Here is a 19014-nt window from a genome sequence, read left to right on the forward strand (position 1 = left end):
TCGGGTCGAATTTACTGTACAGAGCTACAGTGAACTGGATAGCCAGGAGGAACGGACCCTGCTTGGGTTTTAAGGAGCGCACCTTTTATTTGTTGCTTTGCTCTGCTGCTGGTTTCTTCCCTGGGCAGTGCCGGACCCTCCAGTCTTCCTACCTCATATCAGTCTGACCGTCGCTTCAGGAACCGTGAGCCTGCAGGACCTGCCAGGACCATCCGCCTCAGCTACAGCCTTCTTCTTCATTTAAGGTACTGTTCAAATCCGGTTGTCCGTTTCGTTCAGCCGTGGTGAAAGTGTGTGAAACCTTTTGCCAATCCGAGGGCTTGTCCTTCTCCACCCTTTAAACTGACTTTTCTGCCAACCAACTTCGTCTTGAACTCTTGGCAAAGACTTAACCGCGAAGTACCCTGAACCGTGTGATCTTGAGCAAACGACTCTGACCCTTTGACTTTGGGCCAGGCCCTGCTTGAATCTGATTTCCTCACTGTAGTTCCTTTTTCTAGATTGCACTGCTTACTTACTTGTTGGTGTATTCAATTCTTGCCTAACTTTGTCTTTCCCTCCCTTTTAAATTGCTGGAGTGCCATTTTGCTCACACTTCATTTTGAGCCTAACTTGTCCAGAATCTATTGGGTGTGGTGTAGTGTAATAAGAGTGTGATTTTTCAACTGCTTTACTTTAGTGAAATGTTTTACAACTAATGTGTAAATAAAAGTATATTCTTTTACTCAGAAACCTTGAGTCAGTGTTTGAATCACAGTAATTGCTGTCCTTTGTGTAACTATTGATATTGCTCACTTACTCTTGAGATAAGTCTAGCTGCTCAGCCATCCTACCACTTTACTGTGTAGTACAGGCTTGTACCAAAGGTGAATTTGTACTGTCGCTTGTAGTCTTAATTGTGTGTGGTGTTCCCAAAGGGTACTGCATCTAATTCCGTCTAACACTGACAACATGACATATTCGCTTTGTTTGGATGGGTTGTAGGTCTATGCGTAAGAATAAGTTTTTTGCTTACCTCTAACCCAAGGGACACCCTTACCATGACTGGAGTGAGCCTGAGCCTTGTCCTGATTTGTGATGCTCCATATCCCCGTACGTGGGAGTAGACGTGTTTTGAACAGATCCTCGCTTGCAAGATCCACCACTTTATGGTCTGTGTCATTTCTGTGCTGACCAATCATTGACCTTAGTGGCTCTGCTGTTTTATGCAACAATATTCATGGATGCAGTGCATTCATTTCCCATTCAGGACATGCAATGTCTTTATTATGGGAAAACCAGTCAAACCTATTGCATATCCACATTCCCCAGCAGCCTTGAAAACCCTTCCACATAATATGCTAGCAGGCCGATCCTCGGGCATTCAAATGCCAATTGAAGGGGCGCGTTTAGGCACATGGACACTTACCAAGCCAACATTGTAGGGGATTATCAGCAAGGATATATGCATTCACCACCTGTGCAGTGGAGACCCACTTAAGTGTTCTGCTGGGATCTATGTGATCACTGCGGAAAGAAATACTAAATCCCAAAATGTCTAATTATTTGTTTCTTTTCGCACATTTCAAAACAATTATATGTGGGTGGAGACCGACCACAGCTCATGCATACTCCCCTCAAATTATATATTACCCTAACCCACCCCCCCACATATAATTGTGATGAAATTCGCAGTAAACATTTTTGTTATTTTCGTATTTGATATTTTGGGCCGCACAAGTATGGGGTGATACCTTCTGTTGCATACCATGAGCACTCCTTGGTGGCGTGGAGGTTTTTTAACGAGTCTTTCTTGCCCAACCCCTGAATCTTTGTCAGTGAAGGGGCAGATACTGCCTTATGTACCACGATGCGCCTGGGTGTGCTGCACAGGCCTGTTCTCTAAGCTTGCTGCACAAAATATTATAAACACCTCAACAATGTGTCATTGCAAAGAGTGAGCACCTCTTGGTCCGAGACTCCCGGGTTCTCCACACACACATGCTGTTGGCACTTTGCAATCTTCATTATAAAACATGGATCGAGGAAACGTGGATCGAGGAATGTCACCAGAGGTTTTTCAATGTTGTTCTGCATTGAAACAGAATGTGGATCCCACTGCAAGGTTGCAAGCACTAGCCCAGTCACCTCTGCCTCACCATGTCATGCTATGTTGGAGATTTCTAATTACAGCACCGCCGTTAGGACCTGAGGGAAGACGGACACAGGCTAACAGGCTTCCTTAAAAGCCTGAAGAAAAAAACAGGTGCTGTTCAGCATCCTCCGCTGAGTAGTTTTGAGGTACAAACCATCCAATGCACCCCTGCAACCAATGCAGTACTGAGTCCACAGTCGACTCATCTATAATGGGTGACGGGTCGTCATCCCACACATTTTCGATGAGCCACCGCCAAGCCAGTCCATTATAAACACAGAGCAGTCCCTGAGCAGGTACAAGCCGCAGAGCGGGAGCTCCTCGGCTGGCTTCTTGTTCGTACTTTTTTGCATGAATGTCCAATGGGGCATGCAAGGATGGGGCCTTTTGCATGGACCATTGGGAATGCAGGCTGGGATACTGCAGCTCTGAATGTGAGGGAATGTTCCTTCTGGTGAGTGCGTCTCTGTTTTGCTTCATTAAATCAAAGGCCCGCTCATCTGATCCAGGAGCACTGGGCCTTTGATCTAAGAATGAATGAAGAGGCCTGCTCACGAGCACTGTGAGCAGACCTCTGATATGGGCTCGCACTTCCCCTGCACCCAAAAATAATTTTTGGAAGGAGGTATGAAATCATGTTTGCATTAAAATGATGCCCAGTAAATAAAATGCTGTACCAGATGCATGAAGTGTAATCAGGTTGGCTACAGCAATGCAGTCCAGTCTAGCCAGGTAACGGCACCTACCTATCATGTTTGCATGATGAGTATTGTTACCTGGCTAGACTGGACTGCATTGCTGCAGCCAGCCGAGTTGTTTTCTGCCTCTGGCATGACATTATAACTGACCATTTTTGATAACGCAAGCCCTAATCAGGCAAGAAGGCCGTGTGCTGGGTACATGGTTGAACATACACTCCATCACCCAATGACTCAAGCCGGCTGTGATTGGCGAACTAAACATTATCTCCGGAACACACGTGATCATAGCTCCTTCCTGGTTAACCAGGAAGGGACTTCCAAGCTAATGAATGCTCATATTTTATACCAGCAGGTTTGCTCTGGATGGGTATACTCTTGTTTAGCCTCTCTAGGGCCCCTATTGCGGGTCGACCAAAGGGTGGCCTCTTCATGGGGGCAAATGTCGAGTATGGGCTAAAATCTCTTCCGGGTAGCTGGTCCCACATGCACCTTCTCTGTGCGGTTCTGTTACACCCTCCATTTTAATATAATCCTTCCCTGCTAATTACATTGTATGACCCTCCTGATGGCAGGTGCATGCTGAAAATAATGAAATCGGTCAAGGACTGTCTGAGAGAATAGACGGCTCGGAATCCAAAGAGTAAAATTATTGTGGCCGGGGACTTCAATGTAGACTGTCTGGCTAAGGAATGGGAGGGTAGATTTTCAAAATCACTAAGGGGGGAAAATGATTGGTGTGGAACGCTTTTGGAATTTGATATCTATCCACTGCTACCACACAAGTGTGGTTTTAGACCTACGTGGTCCAATGGCATTTACACCAGTAGGATTTACTTCATCTTTGTAAATTACGCCACGTTGCAGTGCAATCCGATGGGAGTTATATTACCAATCCACTTAAGTGATCATGCCATTCTTTCTATGTCATTCTCTGTGGGTATCACGAGAAAGGATATTTTAAGGATAAACCCAGAGGCTAATGTTTAGGGTAATCCTCTTCGCTGTACGATGTCCAATATTCGTAAATTCAATCACAAGGTTGCTAGCTTACCTACACCTCCAACCCTGAGGTTGGATTCCAATGATTGCCAACTGGATGGCCTAGGGAGACAGTATGGTCACGCCACCCCCAGACATCTTTCAAGATTTAGCCCCAGGGATGCCCAGTTGGGGCATTTCAATATTGAGATAGCGAAAAAGAAAAAGCAGCGAAACAGGGAGTTGAGATAGATTCAAAAACAAGAAGGCTTAGATTGGACAGCGAGGAAGCTGGAAAGCCAACGTATTCAGAAATGCTATAAATCATTGGAGCACTGCCAGCGCTAGCTGGAATTACATTAACAGACTGATACACACTAATGACACAAAGAAGTTCTCCCATATCATTCGCTTCTCAGGGGCTGGCTCTGCAAAGTACAAGCGCATAGCTGTCACAGAGGAGTCCTGGGTGTCCCACATAAAGAATATCTATTGGGACGATAGGGAGATTTTAGACACCACCCAAACTCAATCTATGAAAGATACAAGGGTTTGGCACTGCCTAAAAGAAATGGACCTAGAAGCAATTATAGTCTCATTAAAACCCTCAGCGGCCACAGACCCAGATGGAATGAGCAATGTGGTCCTCAAGGAAGATCCTATCCTCTGGGCAGATGTTGTGTCCTTACTCTTTTTTCACATTTGTGAAACTGGCAAGATTCCGGGGTCTTGGAAGCAATCAGTCGTGGTTCCGGTTCACAAGTCAGGCCCCTGGATACCCCCTCGAACTTGTTGGCGATGTTGGATAGTTCTTCCAAATCTTCTGAAGCAGCCTGCTGGGGATGTTGACAACTACTTGGGCTACTGAGAGGGGATTGCTTCACTATACCAAAACGGGATTTAGGAAAAACCACAGCACCTCCCCCCCCGATTTGGGTTATCCAGACTCTGATATCTGATGCCTGGCATTATCCCCTGTCTGTTTGTTTTGTCGATTACACGGGTGCCTTTGACTCGGTTAGTTGGAGCAGACTTTGGAGGAAAAATAATGGCTGGGGTATTGATCTCTCACTATTGTACGTCCTGAAGAAGTTGTACTCCGACACGATGATAAGAATCCATCTTTCATAAGGGGGAGATTTATCGGAATCCCTTCCTACCAACAAAGGACTAAAACAGGGTTGCCCATTAGCCCCCTTGCTGACAATCTTTATGTCTCAGACTTTCCTCATTACCTGGAAAAGGATGCCAATAGCCATCCGCCCACTCATGGTTGTAAGCCCCATCACTGTCGGATCACCTTTGAGGATGATACAGGCCTGCTCTCTAGAACCTTGATTGGTTTTCAGAGTTTTTTAACGAGATTACATCAATATGCTGGGTTGGTAATTAACACATCGAAAACCAAGATTCTTGTCTTTGGAAAGCAGACACCCAAGAACAATAGCTTTGTTTGGTGGATAGTTGATTCACAAATAGAGCAGGTGGCCGAATATAAGTACTTGGGCATCCAGCTCGCTAATGAGCGGTCTGGCAGATCCCTATCCAATAGTAATAAAACTAAAGCTTGGAAGAAGTGGTTGGTCCTCCGTAAGATCATCAATAGGATTGGTGGAGGCTCAATTGAGGTGATGATTCAAGCCTACAAGATTGCAGTAGTTCCAGCCATACTATATGCCTTAGAGGCGTATACGGAAAATACCATCAAATGGCTGAGGCCCCTCGCGGGCACAATATTGCAATAGCTCCTCGTTCTACCTTGCGCCACGCCAGTTGAGGCAATAAGATTGGAACTTGGGTTAACATCTTTAATTGCCCATTGGAAAATGCCGGCAGGCAGACTGTGGGCTAACATAAAGTTCTCAGATGAATCAAACAATCGGTTGCTGAAGGCTGCCATGAAACATCAGGCAATGCGTTCTCAAAGCACTTAGTTCATAGATCTTGAGCGTATGGTAGTTAATCACCTACATGCAACTAGAATATCAATCACGCCACATAGCCTCATTGAGTTCCACCTTTTTGGATTGGTGAAAAAAACAAGGGAATACAACCGTATTTATTCCTTGACAAAACTCACGGCCAAACCCAAATATGAAAGCTACAAACATCACTGGGGCTTCAAAGATAGCCCACACAAGTTTACTAACTATCTACCACTCTCTCCCCTTATACGCTTTATCGTATACTCATGTTTGGATCTCCTTCCCGTATTTAGTAACACTGGAGCATGGACAGGCATCCAAAGAGAGGATTGAACATGCAGAATTTGCAGACAGGAAGTGGAAACTGTGAGACATGTACTCACCAGTTGTGGTCCATTGGTTGAGCTTTATAAAAAAGGCTTTGGGGCATTTTGCAATTATACCTCAGACCGGTTCATGAGTGCTATATATGGCGCTGAATCACTCGTGATTATGGCAGCCACATTCCACACATGGAATCGATCAGGAATAGATTAATTTAATCTGCAACCAGACTATCGCACCAAGAGGGGGTCCCACATGTGACTAAAATTTGTGTGTTGCTATTGTTAACTATTGTGATATTGACTGGAAATTACATTGTCTAATTTTTGTATCACAAGGTTGTATAACCAGAGGCAAAATAAAATAAATAAATAATGCATGCCCCTTAAGGATTATTATGTGACTAGACTGACATTTTGATGCAGCCAGTCTAGCAATGTCTTACTGTAGCGTGGCATTTTTACTGGGCTTCTATTATAAAGCAAGCATACGTGTTATTACGTGTTAGACACATTTTCTTATTGTGGCATTGAATTTTTAATGCAAAGCCAACAGGAGTATCTTATTTGCAGGTACTGGCATATATTGGCAGAGCCAGCTTGGACATGGTTTCTTATAGTATCAATACTGGAATTATTGTACAAAGCAAACATGAATATGTTCTTATATGGCAACACTGGCATGTATAGTTACAGCCATGATGGAAATGAATGGGCACGGTCAGCATAACAATGTTTTTTATACTGGCAATTATTGTGTGGAAATTCATCAGGGAAATGCGTTGGGAAATGCTGCTGTGCACTGGATTTTTTCATGTGTGACCCTAAGAAACCAATTGCAAACTGTCTGACTTTTTGGGCAATTTTTCTCAGAAAGTGCTGTATAATACAACATTTTACCCCGTAATCCAAAACATGTCTGTGGAGTCGAATCCCCCAAACCCTCCTTGCTTGCTTTGGGCTCCCTCACTATGCTCGCTCATTCATATTTGCATCAAATATTTACACCGCTCCAATTACAAAGCTCACCAGCCACCACTGAGTCGGTCATTGTATTGCTGTGCTCAATTAAACCTTCCTGCATGCAAAGAGGAATATTGCAAAGGTTTGGCGTGCTCATGCCCAAACCCAAACTCTACAGTCAAGAAGACACATCCCACAACATATATACAATCCTTCCTCTCTTTTTCTCTGTGTATTATCATGAAGGCACTGATGCTGCTTCACACCCCACAATAAGGAAGTGTGTGGTGAAGGGGGTGATAGGATAGATTCAGAACCAGGAGGAATTGGCGTCTGTGAGTGTTGTTTTGTGTGTAGTAATTAGTGAGAGGCCTTATGCATTGTAACCATATGGGTAAGGTTATGTGCCTCGAGTGTGTGGTAGTGTTTTGTGGTGATGTTGTGTGTTATAATGGGTTGGTTGTGTGCATTGGATTGGATAGTGTCCATAAGGGATCCAGAGTCACAGGTGGTCATATCTGTACGGTAATATGGCATCCTCTTGTTTAGTTGCATTGTTAACGGTTTGGGCAATGTGGGTGGTGCATTCTACGTGTGGGCATAGTAATGATTCTATGTTTGTTTTTAAGTGTAGTGTGGCTAATCCAGTATCTTATGTAGAGGCATCAGTTAAGCAGAAGGAGCAGGAAAGGAAAGGTTAGTAAGGTCTGTCAGTTTGGTATGGCCTCTATCTGGCCAGCCCTTTGGGTGCCACTTGATGGTATCTAGCCATATTCTTGTTTGTGGTTCTATGGCCTATCTCATCTCTGTTCTAGTCTGTATGTGGTGGTGTTGTTGCCGGTGTCCCCTCTAGGTTGTCATTGTCTGCTGAATAGCCAGGTTTTGAGCAGTTTCCTGAAGGTGATGTGGTCTTCTGTGATTCTAATTGCTCTGGGCATGTTGTTACAGGTGTCAGCGATTAGATGTGAGAACGTTGGTCCACCAAATTTCCCTTTTTTACAGTGTTTTGTCTTTATTTGTAGGATGATGCTGGATATTATTTCCCTTCCTGGGCAATTCTGACTAATCTTGTCTCTGCTTCCTGTCTGTGCAAAGCTTTGTGGGTGATGCAGAGTGATTTGAATATGAGGCACTTTTTTACTGTTAACCAGTGTAGGCATTTCATGCTGGAGTGATGTGGTCTCTTCTGTTAAGTCTTAGTAAGAGCCTGGCTGATGTATTTTTCACCCTTTGGAGTTTCTTGGCGAGTCTTTCTGGCATTCCTAAGTAGAAGCTGTTTGCGTAGACAGTTCTTGTGAGTATCAAGGATATCATCATGAGGGTTCTGTGGGGGAAGGAGAGATAGTTGAGTAATGCTCTGAGCAGTCGTAGGAGGAAGAAGCATTTTTTGGTGATTGCACTGACTTGCAGTTTCAGTGATAGTCTGTTCCCATGAGTATTCCTAGGTTATTTACCTCATCAGTAGTTTCTGGTTGCATTCCCATACCGATCGGCCAGTCTAGTTGTGGGTGCCCTCTGTCGAATTCTGTGGGTGTGAGCATTATTTCCGTTTTTGCTGAGTTCAGTTGGAGGGTGTTCGTTGTAATCCAGTTGTAGATATCTGTGAGACAGTTGTTGAGGTTGTCATTATGTTCCTGTGTTCTGTTTGTTTTCACAATCAGTTGTGTGTCGTCTACGTAGTTGTAGGCAATAAATCGGTGGGATCAGATGATTTTCATCAATAGGCACATGTTGATATTGAAGAGTAGAGGGGAGACGCTGGAACCCTGAGGGACTCTGCAGGATATATTTTTGATGTTTGAGGTGAAGGTGGTAGGTAGGGTCTTCCGGTTCATTTGTTAGGAATGAAGTAAGCCACTTTAGCGCGGATTCCACTATTCCACATTCCATCAATCCTTTTTATTAGTGTTGCGTGGCTGATTGTGTCAAAAGTCACTGATATGTCTAGTAGAATGAGGGCCGATTTGGTATTGTCATCTGGTTTATTTTCAGGTCGTCCCATATTGATAAGAGTGCAGATTCTGTTCCTCTCATTGATCTGAAGCCCACTTGTGATAGTCGAGTATTACATTTGTTTCAACACATTTGAGAATGATTTTGTACAAGTGGTTCTCGAGGATCTTCGCTTGGTAGGGCACGTTGGATATCGGTCTGTAGTTGCTTGGGTCTTCTGCGCTTTCTGATTCCTTTTTATAAGTGGTTTGGTGTATGCTGCTTTGAAGAAGGAAGATACTATCCCTCTTTTAGGTAATAGATTCATTGAGTTCTGGAAGTGTGCCACTTGGGTTCTGTGGTTGCGGACTCCTTTGAAGATGTCTGGGGGGCAGGGATGCCTTGGAGATCCTTCAAGATTGGTGTCCTTGATCAGTGTGGCAAAGGTCTCCTCTGTGATTGGTTCTAGGCAGGTGAGTTTCTCTGTAATTCGTTTATTGTCTGGTGTCTGTGGTCCAGCAGCCGTGGTTGTATTTTCCTGAGCCAGGTTGGTGGTCTCTTGGATTGTGTCTATTTTTGTTCTTAGGTGGTTGGTGATGTTGTCACAAAGCGTTTGTATCAGGGTATTGAAATGTTTGCAGGAAGAGGTTTCTTTTTATCTCCTTGATGATTTGGAAAAGTTCTTTCTGTGTATTGTTTGCCGATTCTATTCTTGTTGCGTAGTAGAGTTTTTTGCTTTGAGGACTGTTGCTTTGTACAGTATAAGTTATCTTTGTTATTTTTTTTGTCTTGATGGGTGCATTATTGTTCTCCATTTTGTTTCCGTTCTTCTGTGAACAATTTTGCTGCCGGTATTTCTGGTGTAGCTTTGAATGTTTTGGTTGGTGCTAATTGATCCACGGCCTTGGTGATCCAATTGTTGAGTGTGTCTTTTGTTGTATCTATGCTTGTATCAGTGGGTTCAATTTCACTTGGGATGGTTGAATCTAGAAGGGTTGGTAGGCCCTCTAGGTCCAGGTTCTTCACGTTTCTATTCTTGCTGGTATGGAGGAGCTCCTTCTAAACCATTAGGCAGGTTTGGGATGTGATGTAGAATGTTATTAAGTAGTGGTTGCTGCACACCATTGGTGTTGGTTAGGCAGATACGCTTAGTCCTTCTCTGCAGCAAATTGCATCCAGGGTGTATTGTGGGTGGATCCATTTATATTAGCTTAAAATGCAAAGTTTCCAGGAGTGCACAGAGTGAGTTTGCTGTGGAATTGTTTTGTTTTTTGAACCATATGTTGAATTCACCCAGAATGACTAGGTTGTCATGGTGGGTTAATAGCATGGCAGCGTCGTCCGCTAGTTTTGTTGCAAAGTTGGAGTTGTACTACAGTGGTCTGTAGATTAGGAGAAATACTATGCTGGATTGGTCATTGGGTTCTATCTTGATGAGGAGGGATTCATAGAGGCCGATTCATGGAACAAACGTGCGCCGAAAATCTTTGCGCAAGCAGGCGCAAGCGCAAAATAACAGGCGCACGCGCGCGATTCATGGAAGTCCCTGCGCGTGTTTTCCTCGGGATGTGCGCCAAACCCGTGCATGGCGCACACGTCACTGCAACATCCCGAAAGGCGTGCGCGACACGCACAGTGAAAATGCACAACCTCGGCGCATACACCAGAAAGTGGGCGGAACACGGGGCGTAACGCCCGGAATGGGGAACAACGCGCGAAAATAAGGGCGTAACTGGGGATGTACTGCAGGGAAGCAGGCGGAACGCCCACACGCACTCGAACCACACGTATTCATGGAATCGAATAGGGCAAAGCCACACACAGCCAAAGACACGCACAAGCCGAAACACGTCTGCCACACGAAGGCAGGCGGTAGCGTCCCTGCGCATTACAAAAGTGGCAACATACAGCAATTGGTCCTGTGCGAGCGGGGCACGTGTATTTCGGGGGTGCGCGGGAAGTTACACACGCGATTGAGCGGGGCACGTGTATTTCGGGGGTGTGCGGGAAGTTACACACACGATTGAGCGGGGCACGTGTATTTCGGGGGTGCGCGGGAAGTTACACACGCGATTGAGCGGGGTACTTGTATTTCGGGGTTGCGCGGGAAGTTACACACGCGATTGAGCGGGGTACGTGTATTTCGGGGGTGCGCGGGAAGTTACACACGAGATTGAGCGGGGTACGTGTATTTCGGGGATGCGCAGGAAGTTACACACGCGATTGAGCGGGGTACGTGTATTTCGGGGGTGCGCGGGAAGTTACACACGCGATTGAGCGGGGTACGTGTATTTCGGGGGTGCGCGGGAAGTTACACACGCGATTGAGCGAGGTATGTGTATTTCGGGGGTGTGCGGGAAGTTACACACGCGATTGAGTGGGGTACGTGTATTTCGGGGGTGTGTGGGAAGTTACACACGCGATTGAGCGGGGTACGTGTATTTCGGGGTTGTGCGGGAAGTTACACACGCGATTGAGCGGGGTACATGCTTATCAGGGGTGCGCGGAAAGTATCACATGCGATTCCATCAGGGTACGTGTATTACAGGGGTGCGCTGGAAGTTCCCCACGCGAATGTCCAGGCTACGTGTATTTCGAGGTGTGCGGGAAGTTTCACACGCGATTCCATCAGGGTACGTGTATTACAGGGGTGCGCGGGGAGCACCACACGTGAATTGCACGTGTGGGTCCTCCCAGGTGTTCCCTCTACACCCTCCACGGCCCCTGCAGGTGGCTCACACCACAGGGGCCTACCCTGCACATGTCCTGCAGGCACCCCATCCACCATGGCCATGCCCCCCAGCCAACCCACATGTCAACTTGCACTACTGCCCACCAATGCATGTCCCCCTGCACCCCCAGCCACCAGGGGCACCCTCCACCAGGCCCCCACCCATGTCTCCCACCACCCCCAACCCCAAGCAGTGCAGGGGCACCCTCCACCAGGCCCCCACCCATGTCCAACTCATGTCCCCACCCCCCCAGCAGTGCAGGGGCAGCCTCCACCAGGCCCCCACCCATGTCCAACTCATGTCCCCACCACCCCCACCCCCCAGCAGTGCAGGGGCACCCTCCAACAGGCCCCCACCCATGTCTCCCACCACCCCCACCCCCCAGCAGTGCAGGGGCACCCTCCACCAGGCCCCCACCCATGTCCAACTCATGTTCCCCACCACCCCCACCCCCCAGCACTGTGGGGCACCTGCCAGCAGGCCCCCACCCATGTCCAACTCATGTCCCCACCACCCCCACCCCCCAGCAGTGCAGGAGCACCCTCCACCAGGCCCCCACCCATGTCAACCACCACCCCCAGCCCCCAGCACTGTGGGGCACCTACCAGCAGGCCCCCACCCATGTCCAACTCATGTCCCCACCACCCCCACCCCCCAGCACTGTGGGGCACCTGCCAGCAGGCCCCCACCCATGTCCAACTCATGTCCCCACCACCCCCACCCCCCAGCACTGTGGGGCACCTGCCAGCAGGCCCCCATCCATGTCCAACTCATGTTCCCCACCACCCCCACCCCCCAGCAGTGTGGGGCACCTGCCAGCAGGCCCCCACCCATGTCCAACTCATGTCCCCACCACCCCCACCCCCCAGCAGTGCAGGGGCACCCTCCAACAGGCCCCCACCCATGTCTCCCACCACCCCCATCCCCCAGCAGTGCAGGGGCACCCTCCACCAGGCCCCCACCCATGTCCAACTCATGTTCCCCACCACCCCCACCCCCCAGCAGTGCAGGGGCACCCTCCACCAGGCCCCCACCCATGTCCAACTCATGTTCCCCACCACCCCCACCTCCCAGCACTGTGGGGCACCTGCCACCAGGCCCCCACCCATGTCTCCCACCCCCCAGCAGTGCAGGGTCACCCTCCACCAGGCCCCCACCCATGTCTCCCACCCCCCCACCCCCCAGCACTGTGGGGCACCTGCCAGCAGGCCCCCACCCATGTCTCCCACCACCCCCACCCCCCAGCAGTGCAGGGTCACCCTCCACCAGGCCCCCACCCATGTCTCCCACCCCCCCACCCCCCAGCACTGTGGGGCACCTGCCAGCAGGCCCCCACCCATGTCTATCACCCCCCCCCCACCCCCAGCACTGTGGGGCACGTGCCAGCAGGCCCCCACCCATGTCTCCCACCACCCCCACCCCCCAGCAGTGCAGGGTCACCCTCCACCAGGCCCCCACCCATGTCTCCCACCACCCCCACCCCCCAGCACTGTGGGGCACCTGCCAGCAGGCCCCCACCCATGTCTCCCACCACCCCACCCCCCAGCAGTGCAGGGTCACCCTCCACCAGGCCCCCACCCATGTCTCCCCCCCCCAGCACTGTGGGGCACCTGCCAGCAGGCCCCCACCCATGTCTCCCACCCCACCACCCCCCACCCCCCAGCACTGTGGGGCACCTGCCAGCAGGCCCCCACCCATGTCTCCCACCCTCCCCACCCCCCAGCACTGTGGGACACCTGCCAGCAGGCCCCCACCCATGTCCAACTCATGTTCCCCAGCCAACATGTCATCACAATCTAGATCCCTGGTCCCTATGGTCAGCCTCCAAATGCAAAACACCCACCCGAGTATTGCATCCATCCACTCATAATTGGCAATTACATGACAGAACACCAATTGCAAGTTCCGAAACAAACACATTTCCCTCACATACACCCAATGGGTGTCAGTGAATCTCAAAACCCATATCATGATATGCATGAAACCAATGAGATACTACACATTGAAGTTCACTAAAAAAAATATGTATTAAAGGAAACATAAATAGAATCAAAAATAAAGAAACAGAAATGGGAATGTACAAAAATGAAAAGAAGCATGTCCGTGAAAAAAAGCAAAAGCAAAAATCATAATCCAAAGTAATGGTGTCCAAAGTCACTGTCCACAAAACAAAATCCAATGGGAAATAAAATTGAAAGCCATTGCTCCATGGTTAAAATGTGAAAGAAAAATACAATCCAACAGTGAACTATGTACATACGAACAAGCCAGGGTCCATTATCCCAACAAAAGAAATGAAACCTATCTAACTACACTAACTAATAAAATAAACTATATACAAAAATGTGGCCAATGTCCAAAAGGCCCAAAATAAATCCAAAAAAAAGGAAACCTAACACGACCTACATAACTATGTACAAGGGCAGCGGGCTAGTTTGACGGCTCACTTTTGGATGTCCCAGGCCAGGGCATCATCGAACTCCTGCTCAATGTCCCGGAGGCAGTCCTCCTCCATGGCCCCGAGGGTCCGCAGGGCCGTCGACGTGTCCACCTCCAAACCCCTGCGGATTGCCTCGAGGCACTCGGCCCGCCTCAGGGCCCTCCGCATGGAGTTCTCCACCCTGACCATTGTGAGCCGTGCCTCTTCCGCCCGCTGCCGCTCCGCATCTATGGCGTGGCCCAACCGCTGCCACACGGAAGACACTCTCTGTCCTGGGTCCTCCTGCCCTCCGGCCGATGCCTGCCCCTCCGATGTTGAAGGCCCCGAACCTTCATGGCTCCCACCACATTGCTGCTGCTGCTGTGCCTCTGCCCGTGCACTGCCTCCTGCTGCCTGCACATCCTCCGCCGGCTGGGCTGCAGTCGTTGATGTGGCCACCCCTGCTGGATGTCCGACTCCCGACTGTGGCAGGGATGCCTCCTCAACCAGCCTGGCCGCACCGTCAGAGGCAGCTCCACAGGGCACCCAGGTGACTGATGGGTGGGAAGATGGCATGGAGGACGACTAGCGCGTAGGGGGTTCAGTTTAGGAGGGGGTCGTAGCAAGCCCCATCAAACGGAGGAATCCGGCTGGGTGACCTGTCCCAGCAGGCTGACGTGGTCAACGAGCCATTCGAGATGACGTGCAGTCTCCTCATGAAAAGACTGCAGGCCACCTCGCATGGCCCGTTGACGCAACGCCACACCAGTCAGGACAGGCTCAACCCGGACCCGGATAGCCACGTCCGCAGGCAGAGGAAGGCCAGTTGTCGTTTGCTCATCCCCTGCCTGAAAATGGGTCTGGACGTAGGCATCCCTGCTGGTGCAAGATGATGCAGGGACAGGATCAGGGACAGGATTGCACACAGGCACCTCCGCGGCGGCCTGTGCTGCCTCCTGTCCCTGGTCCTGCACTGCACCACTAGCACCAGTGGGATCCCCACCTCCAGACCCCGTCCCTCTTGCTTGCAGGGCCTCCTCCTCCACCAAACCCCCCACCAACCTGGATGACTCTGTGCCATCTTCCCCCGTTGGGCCCTGTGGGGTCCCAGCTGCCCCTTCTGCTGCCGAGGAGTCCAACTCCAACCTCCGCCTCTTGGACCTCCCCCCGGCAGCTGCGGCCTGGGACGCGGCACCAGACTCCTCACTCCCCGACGAAATGACAACATGGGAGGGGAGCCGGGCCTTGCGTCTCCGGCTGGCGGTCGGATCCCCGCCGCTGTGCTCCACAGCACCTTCTCCGCACTCTTCATCAGTTGACGCTGCAGAAAGGGAGAAATAAAACACAGGCATCAGGGCACTGTACAATGGACACATACACACATGACAGTTGTACATGAGTGGCATTGGCAAACCTCAGACATGCCATCACAATCCCCAACACACATGTCATTTCAACTCGCACACATGAGCCATACCACAGCCATATCGCAACTGCCAGCACCATCCATACACATACAACAGCATAAGCAGGCAAAGCTGAGCCAGACATCACATGCAACACAGGAAGTGCACCACACATGTACACACACCACCACACTTGCATGCATGTGTACACCTCTGCCAAATGTCGCAGTGTTCAGATGGGCATCCATGTCACATCTGCCAATCAGGCTTCCACATCCCGCTGTCACATGCATCCATGTTGCATCACTGTTGCACCCTTGTCAAATACACACAAATGCACATGTACACAGTGCTGATACATGCAGCTGAAAACAACATACATGCGTGACATCACCGACATGTCTACTTACATACACATTCATCCAAACATGTCTGCCCACACAACTGCATTTGGCATGCAAGCCTACACACACAAGCACCATCCATGTCTCACACATTACAGCCCTCGCATGTGTTAGCCCCACGGCCCTGTACACCCCCACCCATAATCGACCCCATACAAACAGATGTGCAACCTGCACACTACTGAAACATCACCACATGCACAGCTCACAATCAGGATGCATGTACACTTACCGCTCGACTTCAGACGGGTCTGCCTCTCAAGGACCTGGACGTGGAGCGCTGGGGATATGCGTTCCAGGACCCTCATCTGTTCTTCCGACAAGTGGCCCCGGCGCCCCTTGGCATCCGCTGCCTTCAAGAGGCGCCGGGCCTTGTTCAGGGTCCTGGACCTGAAGTCCTCCCAGCGCTTCTTGACATGTTGGAAGTCGCGGACTGCCACCCCCTCCGCGTTGATGGCAGTCACGATGTCAGTCCAGATCCGAGACCGTCCTTCCTTGTCAGCGCGGGAACTTCCGAAGAGGGCATCATACTGCCCCAGGACTTGCTCCACCAGGACACCAACTTCGGTGGCACTGAAGCTGGTGCCCCTCTGCCTCTCTGGCCGGGGGTTGTCATTGGTGCCAGATGTTGCAGTGCCCGACATGACTACCCCAGAGGCAGGAGTGGGTGGGCAACTGGGTCCTGGGGCTGGGCTGTGGAGCGATGGAATCCCAGTCGGGAGTCTTTGGTTCCAGCAGGGGTGGTCACAGCAACAGCACCCCTGGCTGATCTGCAGGCAGCAAATGGCAGGGCACGTGGGCAGCAGGCAGTCAGGCAGCAGCAGATGGCAGGTGGGCCTGCTACGACCCCCTCCTCAACTGAACTCCCTACGCGCCAGTCATCCTCCGTGCCATCTTCCCACCCATCAGTCACCTGGGTGCCCTGTGGAGCTGCCTCTGACGGTGCGGCCAGGCTGGTGGAGGAGGCATCCCTGCCACAGTCGGGAATCGGACGTCCAGCAGGGGTGGCCACATCAACGACTGCACCCCAGCTCGGGGCCTTCAACATCGGAGGGGCAGGCATCGGCCGGAGGGCAGGAGGACCCAGGACAGGGAGTGTCTTCCGTGTGGCAGTGGCTGGGCCACGCCATAGATGCGGTGCGGCAGCGGGCAGAAGAGGCACGGCTCACAATGGTCAGGGCGGAGAACTCCATGCGAAGGGCCCTGAGGCGGGCCGAGTGCCTCGAGGCAATCCGCAGGTGGTTGGAGATGGACACGTCGACGGCCCTGCGGACCCCCTGGGCCATGGAGGAGGACCGCCTCCGGGACATTGAGCAGGAGTTCGATGATGCCCTGGCCTGGGACATCCAAAAGTGAGCCGTCAGACTAGCCCGCTGACCTTGTACATAGTTATGTAGGTAGTGGTAGGTTTCCTTTGTTTTTTGATTTATTTTGGACCTTTTGGACATTGGCCACTTTTTTGTATATAGTTTATTTTATTAGTTAGTGTTGTTAGATAGGTTTCATTTCTTTTGTTGGGATAATGGACCCTGGCTTGTTCGTCTGTACATAGTTCACTTTTGGATTTTATTTTTCTTTCACAATTTACCCATGGAGCAATGGCTTTCAATTATTATTTCCCATTGGATTTTCTTTTGTGGACAGTGACTTTGGACAACATTACTTTGGATTATGATTTTTGGTTTTGCTTTTTTTCACGGACATGCTTCTTTTCATTTTTGTACATTCCCATTTCTGTTTCTTTATTTTTGAATCTATTTATGTTTCCGTTAATACATATTTTTTTATCGAACTTCAATGTGTAGTATCATTTCATTGGTTTCATGCATATCATGATATGGGTTTTGAGATTCACTGACACCCATTGGGTGTATGTGAGGGACATGTATTTGTTTCGAAACTTGCAATTGGTGTTCTCTCATATAATTGCCATCTCTGAGTGGGTGGATGCAATACTCGGGTGGGTGTTTGGCATTTGGAGGCTGACCATAGGGACCAGGGATCTAGATTGTGATGACATGTTGGCTGGGGAACATGAGTTGAGGCCTGCTGGCAGGTGCCCCACAGTGCTGGGGGGTGGGGGTGGTGGGGAACATGAGTTGGACATGGGTGGGGGCCTGGTGGAGGGTGCCCCTGCACTGCTGGGGGGTGGGGGTGGTGGGAGACATGGGTGGGGGCCTGCTGGCAGGTGCCACACAGTGCTGGGGGGTGGGGGTGGTGGGGAACATGAGTTGGACATGGGTGGGGGCCTGCTGGCAGGTGCCCCACAGTGCTGGGGGGTGGGAGTGGTGGGGACAAGAGTTGGACATGGGTGGGGGCCTGCAGGCAGGTGCCCCACAGTGCTGGGGGTTGGGGGGGGATGGGGAGATGAGTTGGACATGGGTGGGGGCCTGCTGGCAGGTGCCCCACAGTGCTGGGGGGTGGGGGTGGTGGTTGACATGGGTGGGGGCCTGGTGGAGCGTGCCCCTGCACTGCTGGGGGGTGGGGGTGGTGGGGACATGAGTTGGACATGGGTGGGGGCCTGCTGGCAGGTGCCCCACAGTGCTGGGGGGTGGGGGTGGTGGGAGACATGGGTGGGGGCCTGTTGGAGGGTGCCCCTGCACTGCTGGGGGGTGGGGGGGTGGGGACATGAGTTGGACATGGGTGGGGGCCTGGTGGAGGGTGCCCCTGCACTGCTGGGGTGTGCGAGTGGTGGGGGCATGAGTTGGACATGGGTGGGGGCCTGGTGAAGGCTGCTCCTGCACTGCTGGGGGGTGGGGGGGTGGGGACATGAGTTGGACATGGGTGGGGGCCTGGTGGAGGGTGCCCCTGCACTGCTGGGGGGTGGGGGTGGTGGGAGACATGGTGGGGGCCTGTTGGAGGGTGCCCCTGCACTGCTGGGGGGTGGGGGTGGTGGGGACATGAGTTGGACATGGGTGGGGGCCTGGTGGAGGCTGCCCCTGCACTGCTGGGGAGTGGGGGTGGTGGGGACATGAGTTGGACATGGGTGGGGGCTTGGTGGAGGGTGCCCATGCACTGCTGGGGGGTGGGGGTGGTGGGAGACATGGGTGGGGGCCTGGTGGAGGGTGCCCCTGCACTGCTGGGGGGTGGGGATGGT

The sequence above is a fragment of the Ambystoma mexicanum genome, chromosome 4p (assembly GCF_040938575.1).
Source record: "Ambystoma mexicanum isolate Mex_15411 chromosome 4p, UKY_AmexF1_1, whole genome shotgun sequence".
NCBI classification, from domain to species: domain Eukaryota; kingdom Metazoa; phylum Chordata; class Amphibia; order Caudata; family Ambystomatidae; genus Ambystoma; species Ambystoma mexicanum.